This window comes from Platichthys flesus, chromosome 14, assembly GCF_949316205.1.
Source record: "Platichthys flesus chromosome 14, fPlaFle2.1, whole genome shotgun sequence".
Lineage (NCBI taxonomy): Eukaryota > Metazoa > Chordata > Actinopteri > Pleuronectiformes > Pleuronectidae > Platichthys > Platichthys flesus.
Genome location: NC_084958.1, coordinates 22,235,464 through 22,244,442, shown reverse-complemented (window position 1 = coordinate 22,244,442; position 8,979 = coordinate 22,235,464). Strand labels below are relative to the sequence as shown.

General features: G+C 44.4%; 1 pseudogene; it reads left to right on the top strand.

Annotated features, from left to right (window-relative positions):
• Positions 1-8,383, top strand: part of LOC133968796 (enhancer of polycomb homolog 1-like) — an 18,978-nt pseudogene extending 10,595 nt beyond the window's left edge.
• Positions 8,384-8,979: the final 596 nt, after the last annotated feature.

Here is an 8,979-nt window from a genome sequence, read left to right as displayed (position 1 = left end):
ATAAACAAGCCAAGCTACTTTGTGTAATGGTGTTTGTTGCAGAAGTTTTAATATGGAAAGAAGCTACAAGACTCGAGGCCCGTCGATATATAAACTTTTAATTGATAAAAGAAGTCAGAGTAAGCTGAACTTCTTTAGATTAAAATAGATTTTACATTCACCTGCCCCTTTTCTTAATTTTGTGATTAGAGACTTTCCTCCCAAAGGTCTTGTAAATGATGTACGCCACCAAGTGGTCATTTTTAGAATTTTTAATGAATTTTTCTGAACATAAGTCAACCTGTAATAAAGTGTAACATATGTTTATAAAACTGGTTAAGTTTCTTGACCAATTCTATTTTTAAGCTTAAATTGTGTTTTAGTCTATAGCCCAAGTAATTTGAACGTTTTCTTCTCTTGAACTTTCAGAATCGTAAGAATGACGAGGCGTCGTATGAGAAGATGCTGAAGTTACGCAGGGATCTCAGTCGAGCCGTCACCATCCTGGAAATGATCAAGAGGAGGGAGAAGAGCAAGAGGGAGCTGCTGCACCTCACTCTGGAGATCTTCGAGAAGAGGTGAGGCTCTTGCATTTAGTACAGAAATAAAGTTGGTCCAGTTCTAAAGAGTTTTATTTTAGTAGAGGGGACCAGACTGACCACTGTGCCAAATCAAGTGGTTTGATCTGTCTAAGACTCTGATTAGCTAATCCTTTGTTCCCTGTCTTCTCCAGAAACGTCATGTCGGACTACAGTGGTGAGGTGATCGGCAGAAGTTCTGGCTGAACGAGCGCTGGTGAGGCCGCAGATCATTCCTCTGGTCCCTCTCACCAACCAGTACAGACACCAGGACCACATGGACCTTAAGGACTACAAGTCCAAGGTGAGGCCCATTGTTCGATTCATGAGTCTGGACCCTTCAAGGAGATGGGAAAAGAAGATGGTACTGTGTGTTTGCCCCCTGGGCAGCAGTATCTAAAGTCTCATAACTCATCTCTTGTTTCCCCTGTAGCCCGAGAAGATGGAAGCTCCCCGGCAGAAGAGGAAATATGAGAAGAAGCAGAAGGCTCTGCCTCTGTCGTCGGGCGCCCCCCACCACCCTGGTCCTGTCGTCTTCAACGCCAAGGACCTCAACCAGTATGACTTTCCCAGTTCAGACGACGAGACATTCTCCCAGGTACACACGCTTCGAAACAAACACCACAGCCAGTCAGAGAAAGTTTGTGGGAGCTGAACTTTCTTGGTCTTTTCTGTACTGAGCACTGTGTCTTAATAAACCCATGATAGTGTGGGACATGTAGTCAAACCAGAATCTCTTGCTTCAGCTTAAATTAATGGTGTTCTGCCTGTGACCTCTGACTGACCTCTGTGTCCACAGCTGCACTCAGGCTCATCGGAAGCGGAGGAGGAGAACGACCCAGATGGTGGCTACGCCTTTCGCAGGAAGGCGGGCTGCCAGTACCACGCTGTAAGTTACATAATCTTTACATCTCCAGAGTGTGAAATGAGAAGCTCCTCGGAGGTTCATGTGTTGTAGTTAATGAAGTAAATCATCACCAGACTGTGGGATAATGAAACACTGATCCTTGAGGTCGATGTGAATGTCCACAACGTAAACGTTAAAGTAAAACACTGCTCCGCCAAACGAGTTCCCTGCTGTTAGTTCAAGGTCACAGGGTAAATTTAATGATCTTTTCATTCTGGTTAAAAGAGAACAATTAACCTTTGAGTTAATATGATTTACTGCCCTTTTAAATGTGAACCTAATAGATGATGAACACGTTTAACTGCAGAGTGGCTGAAATAAAGTTTTCAGCAGGTAGACAAAAGCATTTCTCAGTTATTTTTGTAGTAGAGGACAGACGTGCACATTTCTAAGATTCTAGTATTTTTCTGTGTTTCATAAATACACCACAGAAACACATGAAAGCAAAGATGTCTGAGACATTGATCCCTGCGTTCTCTCTCCAGGCTCGTCAGGACCATGTGGGCAGCTGGCCGTGGTGTGATCGCTGGGAGGGCGGTTTAGGAGAAGCTCGCTTCCGCTACAGTCTCACTACACTCACCGTGCCGCGGCGCTGCCTGGGCATGGCTCGCCGGCGCCAGGGACGAGGCGGCAGGTCAGTTCACCTCCATCCAGCAGATATATATATATTTATAGTGCTCTTTCAGTGAAATATCAGACTACACAATTAACTGGCTAAACATGTTTACTCTTGCATCATATTGTCCTTTTCTCATGGATTAACTGGCAGATTACTTGATATTGGAAATGGTTGATTGGTTGTGAAACTTGTTCTCACTCTGTTAATCTTAAGTGAGATGTGGTTGTGTCACAGCAGAATATCTGACCTGCTCCTCCTCTCCTCAGGGTGTTGCTGGACAGGGCGCACACGGGCTATGACAACATTTTCCACGGCCTGGATCCAGAAATGCTCGACCTGCCTCTCCCCCCATCTCCCCCTCCTCCCACAGCTACGTCACGCTCGTCAGTCACCGACAAGTTCGCCAGTACCTCAGAAACAAATACCTCAGACAGAAGTTCCTCCTCCATCAACTCCTCTCTTTCCTCGTCCTCCCCCTCTTCCACGGACCTCAGTCAGATACTGTTGAATATAAAGACGTGCCGATGGAGGCACTTTAGACCACGGACACTACCACTACACGAGCTGGATAACGCCCACCCCCTGTTCAGGAGGTTGAGTCGAGGCTTGAAGCGCCCAGGCTCTGCCTCTGCAGCCGGGGGACAGCCCTTTGGCTCTCAACGCCTGGCAAGGATTGTCCCTGCTCCCTCACCCATTGCTGGTAAGAGGCTTGGCTGCCTTCAGACTGCCTTCAAATTGTGGTTTACCTGTTCTGCACTCATGGCAGCTTGAGGTTGCAGACCCACGACCTCTGCTGTGACATCGAGTGACTTTGTCATGAAAATATTTCATCGGAAGCAGTATATTTATATATTCACGCTCCAGTTCCTCCTCTACAATGACGGTGAATAAAAATTTGTGCTGAGAAACATTTTGTAATTCATGAAATTATTAAGGCTGCTGAAAACTTGAATCAATTTGTCTTAAAACTTGGTGGAAGGGTGAGGTATGGGCAAAAGCACAACACATTAGCGTTTTGAGTGGATTCGATTTAGGGGACAGATCCAGAATATCTTTTTTTTTTTTTTTCATATTTATGAACTTGTTTTGTCTTTATTTCCATTTGTTTGTCGGGAGTGTTTAGTCCCAGTTGTCTGCTCCGTCCTCCAGCTGCGTTGAGAGTGTTGATGTTTGGCGTCACTTTGCATTCATACTGCATCAACTCCCACCCCACCCAGTCCACAAGGTGTCAATTAAAACTGGGTTCGATGAATTCATGAGATGCGCAGGATTTGTCAGGGTGTGTGGACACAGGTGTGGAGCGTTGAATGCAAACTAAAGACCACATGTCCCCGGTGGCGTTACAGCGAGGGCAGTCGGGCGGGGGGGGGGGGGGTACAAGTAGCTTACGAGAGTTGTGCTTGTGTTGATGAGCATGAAAAACAACTGCATTGAGTTCTTCTTGGAAGAAGCTAGAGGATAGAATGAGCAAGAGATTTTACTGTCTGAGCAGAGTAACTACAGTCAGTGGTTGAATCTACAGAGAGAAGTGGTTAAAGAAGGTTTAAAGCAGTATTTTGATTAAATAAAATTAGCATATAGTCTCAGTGGAAGCGGTTCCAGAGCAGGAGTTGTGACTTTGAGATGCAGAGTGATGAATCCTGTCTCCTGTGAAGTGTGGAGCTGAGTGACTCACGGGGGAATAAGTGAATCAATACTGCACTGAGGCGTACAGCCACACGATACTTTGCAATCTGTGAGTTGGACTTTTTAATCATTAGAAAGCCAGTGAAGAAAGACTTGGGATTATATTTACAGGTTCAATTGTTGTGGATGCAGATGAGGCCCCGTGGCAGCTTTTCGAAATGCAGGCAAGAAGGTGTAGGAGAGAAATCAGGTTCGACCAGATAACTGGAGCTTGTGTTTGTTGGAGGATCAGATTTCTTCATACGCAGCTTTGTATCTGTAAACCAGGGCTGAATTATCAAGTGTACGACAAAAGCCAACTGAAGGAAGTAGGTCATGGTACTTGGGGAAAGTTTGAAACACCAGGCGTGATTCAGTCTCATGTTCTGACGCAGCATATTAAAGGCCTCTGATCAGAATTGTTTTTATTGCCATGTTTATTTGCACATACAGTAAATTGCCTTGGTGTGGTTGGTGCACTTTACAAACAACAATATCGAACAATATAAACAACAATATATACAGTGAAAGAGTTACACTGCATTGGGCCTTGATGTCTTGATCTGATGCCACATATTTTAACTGTTGGTAGTAGTACTGTAGTAAAAGTTTTCTTGAGCGGTGAGGAAGTTATTTCCAGTAGTGTAGCGTTAGCCCAAGCTATCTTTTGTTAATAACACTAATGCTGCCAAGTACAGAACCAGCAACACAACAATCCTCACTTCCATCCAGCGTTAGTAACATACAACTGTTAAAATGTTAGGTGGTGTTTTTTTTTTTATGCACTGGTATCAGATAGTTTTTTGGTATCAGCCAAAAAGTCCAGGTATCCTTTCAGGAAGGGAAAATGGTGTCAGAACATCTCTAGTCTCTAGCATTGTTCAATAACCTTTTAATAGAAACTCTTGACTGTGACAGTTTTCCCCCTCATTGTGAGCACAGTGTGTGTCACAGTAGGTTGTGTAGAACTTGAGTTGTACTTTTACCAGTAAGAATGAGTTCTTCAGTGGTTAAGTTCCAGTTATTCCTCATCAGGATCTACAGTACTAACTCCACACACCAGTGAGAAGACCTTTCTGCGTCTGAGTCATTTAGTCTTTTACAACACTTCACTGAGTGGGATGGTGAAGTGTTGAATTACCATTTGCCACCAAGAACCTCAACGGTTTGGTCAGAATCGGAAAAGTTAACGATACAAATATTAGTACATATTTGTACTGTTGGAAACTGAGTGTTGAGGTTTTGTGTAGGAAAGACAAATGAAGAGGGGAAACTGAGAATTGAAACAGCTTCATGAATCAGTGATGAGTACATTTTTTTTTTAGAATCCATTGCCAACAAAACATTTCTGTCAGAAATGTGTTTAAAAGATTTCCTGCAACTTCCTTTCCATGAGAACATTATTTAATAGAGGTGGATCGTTCTGTGTGAATCTTCTTGGAGTATTTCATTTCCACAGAAAACCCTGTTAAAAGATGATGCAAGTCTCCAGATTTGTAATGAAACCTTTGTGCCTCTCAGCTCTCACAGCCGAACAGTACCAGCAGCATCAGGAGCAGCTGGCCCTGATGCAGAAACAGCAGCTGGAGCAGATCCAGCTGCAACAAAAAGCCAACAGCACCAACACTGCCAACAGCACACTGGTCAGTATTCTGTGTTGTCGAGCAGCAGGCGGTCGTGGTCAGGTCCTTCTCTGCCGTTTCCTGTCTAACCTCCATCTTCTCCTCTTCTCTCCTCACAGGGCTTAGCGAACACGTTGGACCAGGCCAGCGCTCAGTTCGCCGCCTCGGCCCTCGTCACCGCCGACCAAGTGCTGGCCCTGAAAACCAAGGAGGAGCTGGGCCCGGGAGGCGGAGTCAACGGCGTCCTCTCCCCCTCAGGTACCACATCTTTAAGGACATCTTCAGGGTCATGAAAACTAAAAGCCCTCCAGTTTTAAGAGGAGCCCAACAGGGACGATAAACAGACAAAGCAAACAATGAGGGTGAAGTAATTACCGTCTGAAACCCACAATGGAGTCACAGCGAAGGAGCAGATAAAAGTAGACGGAACACAACCTGCAGCGCCCCCCCCCCGCTCAGGCGACAGCGTGTCAGGCTCTAGACAAGCAGACAACTTTCTATTCACTTGAATGGTTTATTATGTATTTGAACAGTTTTTACAACACAGAGCAGATTCTGTTCTGAGTTTCAATATAAAAACATCCAGGATTTGTCTTAAAGAATAATTCTAACTCCCTCCTCCCACTTTTTCCTCATCCACCTACCACCCTGTCCACCCCCACCTTCTCCCCCCCCCCCTCTCTCGACCCCTCAGGTGTCTACAAGGGCTTGCACCTCTCAAGCACAGTGTCCCCATCCCCCGCCGCCCCAGCTCCTCCCACCACTTCCTCAACGCCTGCCCTGCTCCACCCTTGCACCACCACCAGCTCCACCTCCGCCACCAGTAACAACAACGGAACCGCCCACCCCCCCGCCGCCAACACCGCCACCACTCAGGTCCTGCTGGGAAACAACAGCCTCCGTCTGGGTGCTCCCACCGGGAAGCGTGTCCACGCAGTGCGGACACTGAGCACCACCATGTCCACATCCGCCTTAAAGTTCACCCACGCAACCGGCAACTGTCAGAAACCCAAGGTCACCACGGCCTCGGCCTCGCCGCTGGACATAGTGCCCAGGTGAGAACCACATCAATAATAACACATAACTGCCATTAATAACTCAAGTGAGGCTCCATCAGCCAATGTCTAAAGATTTAAGATGATCATTTATTTAGTTGTATCAGAAGAGCAACATTGAGTTTAAATCATAGACTGTAAATAAAGGGTAAAGTAGCAGGAAATACTTGACTATATAAAAACACTTACTTGAAGTAAAATGTACATTTATGAAAGTGCTTTGAATGCAAACCTGTGGCTGCGTCTCACTGTCCTCGTGGTGTCTGTCGTCCTCAGGGAGAATCACGAACAGGACAAGCCAGCACTGAACAGTCTATCAGAGAACACAGTGGCCATGGAGGTGACGTAGCCTCTCGCTCGCTGCACGAGAGGAAGAGCCACTCCTTTTTGTTATTGTTTTTTTTTAATTTTTTTTTGGTGCTATGCATCATTTGTAAGAGTCATGAATGCAATGAGCAAGGCTGGGTTTCCACGGCAACGGTTTTGGGACTTATTGCAATGCTCATGTCGTACAAAAAAAATCATTTCTCCCTGCCCCCCCCAATTCCCTTATTTGTTACTGTTAATAAGAGATCGTCTGTAAATTCTTAATATGGCAATTATATGTACAGTACTGCATATTTGTAATATCCCCCCCACACACACACACACCCTGCCCCCCCACCCACCCTCCCTCCCTGTTCTTGTATATAACATTACTTGAATACAGAAATTGTTCATTTGTGATGTTTTGCACTCGAGATATAAAAAGAAAAAAATCTAAATTAAAAAAGAGAAAACGACAAACTGGTGCGAGTGTGAACGTTGTGCCACAGAAACGGAACCTGGTGTCCGATCTATTTATTGTGCCGTGTTTACAAAAATGTTTTTTTCTTTTTTCTTTCCTCCAAGCCTTTATTTCTTTTTTATACACTGTTCCCCGTTCCCCTGTCGTCAGTGTTTAGCTCGATTTAAACAACTCTTGTCTTTTCGTTTTTGTTTTTTTTACTGGATGTTGTGAACATGGCCACGAGTTCGCCCGTCTCTATCCCACCCCCCACGATGGTCCAACGACTCACGTTGACTCCAGGGGGCGCTCTCACCCGGATTGGGGCGCGGGACAGTGACGGGTGGGACGTTGTTGTTTGTTGTCGGCATCAGTTTGTCGGTGGGTTGATCAGTTTCCACAGAGCTCTTCCACACGTATATTATTCCTGAGACAAGTAACAAAACAATGGGGATGAAGATTCTTTCCCAGAAGCCTTTGCTGCTTCTGACTCATCTAAGCACTAAATGATTTGTGTTATATTTTTAGGATTTGATTTCGATGCTGCTTTTGTATGATTTGATCGACTGGTTGGAACCAGGTGACTTTATCCCCCCCCCCCCCCCCTCCCCCCTCTTCACCTCCTCCCCTTATATTATTTTTTGAATATTTTTGTACCTCCCATTTTTTTAATTTAAATTTTCCTCTCACAGAAAACTTCATTCTTTTGTTACTTGTTGATCTTAAAAAAATCAAAAAAAACAATAAGGGAGTTAAAAGATGCAGTAACTGACATTTATATCATTCCAGCTTCTACATAATAAGGAAGACGACTTGTATTAATTGAAAAAACATGAAAACATAAACATTTTCTCTACTTTTTAAAAACTCCAGAAGGCTGAAGAAGCCATGAACTACAAGTTATCGGGTGCCTTCATTTGGGAAATAAAGAAAAAACCTCAAAACAAAAAGATAAATCTCTTCTGTGAAGAGTTCGGTACTGAACAAGGCTACTTGTAGTTTGTCTTTGTCTGTACCACAGATCCCAGTGCCCATTCCAGTGGCCCAGCTGATTCATGAGTTTTATTTGTATGGTCTCTTCCATCAAACACACACACACACACACACACACACTCTCGCTCTCTCTCTCATGGGAAAGACTAAGAATCCTCTTGAATTGTCACAAAATGAAATAAAAATCCAGGGCATTATGTGTTTGGATCTTCACGTCTCATTTTTTGTCGTCTTTGTCCTTCGGTGTATCATCGAGGTGTGTGTGTCTGTGTGTGTCCTTGTATCTGTGAGGAATGTTCTGAGCCTACAACCTACAAGGTGGAGGTACAGACATGTCTGTGGTGGGAAATGACCTCTGCCACAGCTTTTGTCTGTCGTCTGGAGCTTTTACTGCGTCTCCTGTTTGTGTAGCAACATGCAGAATCCGTTTTAAAGGCCTTGTGACTTATTGGTGGGAATGAGGAACATTCAGGGTGGATGAGTCCACTAGCTTTGACTCTAAAGAACCCAAAATAAACCAGAGTTCATTATTTAATCTCTAAATATTTTCAAAAACAAGTTGACTTTATAGAAAAATATGCCTCACAGCTGTTTATAACTCTTATGACTCATTACAGTTTGATATTAAACAAAAAGTCATGTTTACCAATAGAACAGAAACAAGCAGGAGCTGTATTTCCTGCCTTGAGTCTCAGATCAGCTCGTCCGCTGTGGAAACCATGAGACAGATTTACCAGAGAACTTGTTGTACAGACTTTGTGAGTCAGGAAAGAAGCTCTTAAACTTTGGTGTGGA